Raw genomic sequence first — 2,487 nt, 5'->3', positions numbered from 1 at the left:
GACTGGGGGTTGTCAGGGGGGTCTGGAGGAGGTAATGGGGGGGTCTTGGGTGGTCTGGGGGGGCTGAGCAGGGCAATGGAGGGGTCAGGGGGCCGGGGGGCAATGGGGGGTGGGGGGGTCCTGCCCCCCCTTTCAGGGGCACAGGGAGCAGCAGCACGGTGGGGTGTGTCCAGGGCGTGTCCCCCTGGTGTCCCCTGACCCCCACCGTGTCCCCTGCCCCCTGTGACCCCCCCTGTGACCCCCCCACGTGCCCCCCCAGCCTGGCCTGTTGCTGCCACTCCTTCCACTACGTCAAGCGGCTGCTGGAGACGCTCTTCGTGCACCGGTTCTCGCACGGAACGATGCCCCTGCGCAACATCTTCAAGGTGCCACCGGGCCCTCTGGCACCTCCCTGCCCCTCTGGCACCTCCCTGGCCCCTCTGGGTCACCCCTGTCACCCCCCATCCCCTCCCTGTCCCCTCCAGCTCTCTCACGGCTCGATGCCCCCGTGCAACATCTTCAAGGTGCCACCGGGCCCTCTGTCACCTCCCTGGTCCCTCTGTCACCTCCCTGCCCCTCTGTCACCTTCCCAGCCCCTCTGTCACCTCTCTGGCCCCTCTGTCACCTCCCTGCCCCTCTGGCTCCTCTGGCACCTCCCTGGCCCCTCTGGCCCCTCTGTCACCTCCCTGGCTCCTTTGGCACCTCTGGCACCTCCCTGTCCCCCAGAGTCACCCCTGTCACCCCCCATCCCCTCCCTGTCCCCTCCAGCTCTCCCACGGCACGGTGCCCCTGTGCAACATCTTCAAGGTGCCACCGGGCCCTCTGTCACCTCCCTGTCACCTCCCTGTCACCCCCGGGCCACTGCAGCCCCCCCCAAGTCACCCCCGTCCCCTCCCTGTCCCCACCGGTGCTGTCATGGCACCATGACCCAGTGTAACATCTTCAAGGTGGCATTGCCACCTCTGTCACCCCCCTGGCACCTCCCTGTCGCTCCACGTCACCCCTGGGTCACCGTGTCCCCCGGGTCACCCCCTGTCACCCCCCATCCCCTCCCTGTCCCCACAACTTCTCAGGTGACACCGGGACCCTGCACGACGCCTTCGGGGTCACGCTGTCACCTCTGGCCCCTCTGTCACCTCCCTGTCCCCTGGGGTCCCCACGTCCCCTCTGTGTCCCCTCTGTCACCTCCCTGTCCCCCGGGGTCCCCACGTCCCCTCTGTGTCCCCTCTGTGTCCCCTCGGCCCCCACCTGCACCCCAGGTGTCCCTCCCCCGGTGCCAGGGTGTCCCCAGCGTGTCCCCAACGTCCCCAACGTGTCCCTCATGTCCCCAACGTGTCCCCAGAACTGCACCTACTACTGGGGCTTCGCTGCCTGGATGGCCTATTACATCAACCACCCGCTCTACACCCCGCCAGGTGAGTCACCACCTGCCACCCTCCTGTCCCCAGGAGTGTCACCTGCCCTGTCACCTCCCTGTCCCCACCACTGTCACCTGCCTGTCCCCACCACTGTCACCTGCCTGTCCCCACCACTGTCACCCGCCCTGTCACCTCCCTGTCCCCACCCTGCCACCTGCCTGTCCCCAGTGCTGTCAACCCCCTGTCCCCAGCACTGTCCCCTGCCCTGTCACCTCCCTGTCCCCACCACTGCCACCTCCGTCCCCAGCACTGCCACCTGCCTGTCCCCAGCACTGTCATCTGCCTGTCCCCAGGGGTGTCACCCACCCTGCCACCTGCCTGTCCCCACCACTGCCACCTGCCTGTCCCCAGCGCTGTCACCTGCCCTGGTCCTGTCACTTGCCTGTCCCCACCACTGCCACCCGCCTGTCCCCAGCACTGTCACCTGCCCTGCCACCTGCCTGTCCCCACCACTGCCACCCACCCTGCCACCGGGGTGTCCCCACCACTGCCACCTCCCTGTCCCCACCACTGTCACCCACCCTGCCACCCGCCTGTCCCCAGCGCTGTCACCTGCCCTGTCACCTCCCTGTCCCCAGCACTGTCACCTCCCTGTCCCCACCACTGCCACCTCCCTGTCCCCAGCACTGCCACCTCCCTGTCCCCACCACTGTCACCTCCCTGTCCCCAGCACTGTCACCTGCCTGTCTCCACCACTGTCACCCTCCCTGCCACCTCCCTGTCCCCAGCACTGTCACCTGCCTTGGCCCTGTCACCTCTGTGTTCCCGTGAGTGTCACCTGGCCCTGTCACCTGGGTGTCCCCAGGAGTGTCACCTGGCCCCATCCCTGTCACCTCTGTGTCCCCAATGTGTCCCCAATGTCCCCATCACACCAGCCCCCCCTGCCCCCTGTCCTCGTCACCTCTGTGTCCCCAGTGTCCCCATCACATCTCCCCTTCCCTGTGTCCCCCATGTCCCTCCATGTCCCCCTGGGGACACCGAGGGGGGGTGTCACTGTCCCTACCCCCCTCGTGTCCCCCAGGGGGGGGTGTCACTGTCCCTGACCCCCCCGTGTCCCCTGTGTCCCCCCAGCCTACGGTGACGAGCAGGT

The 2,487-nt window shown here is 68.1% G+C and overlaps 1 long non-coding RNA gene across 1 annotated transcript; it reads left to right on the top strand.

The window, feature by feature from the left end:
* The first annotated feature begins 233 nt into the window (after window positions 1-233).
* LOC113980380 lies at window positions 234-2,487 on the top strand. The gene is made up of 3 exons (XR_003538132.1): window positions 234-365; window positions 1,322-1,394; window positions 2,469-2,487. It is a non-coding gene; the product is annotated as an uncharacterized LOC113980380 (long non-coding RNA).

Source organism: Neopelma chrysocephalum, unplaced genomic scaffold, assembly GCF_003984885.1.
Source record: "Neopelma chrysocephalum unplaced genomic scaffold, ASM398488v2 Primary Assembly neopelma1_93963, whole genome shotgun sequence".
Lineage (NCBI taxonomy): Eukaryota > Metazoa > Chordata > Aves > Passeriformes > Pipridae > Neopelma > Neopelma chrysocephalum.
Note: the sequence above shows the minus strand (reverse complement) of the source record. Positions and strands in the feature narration are given on the sequence as shown.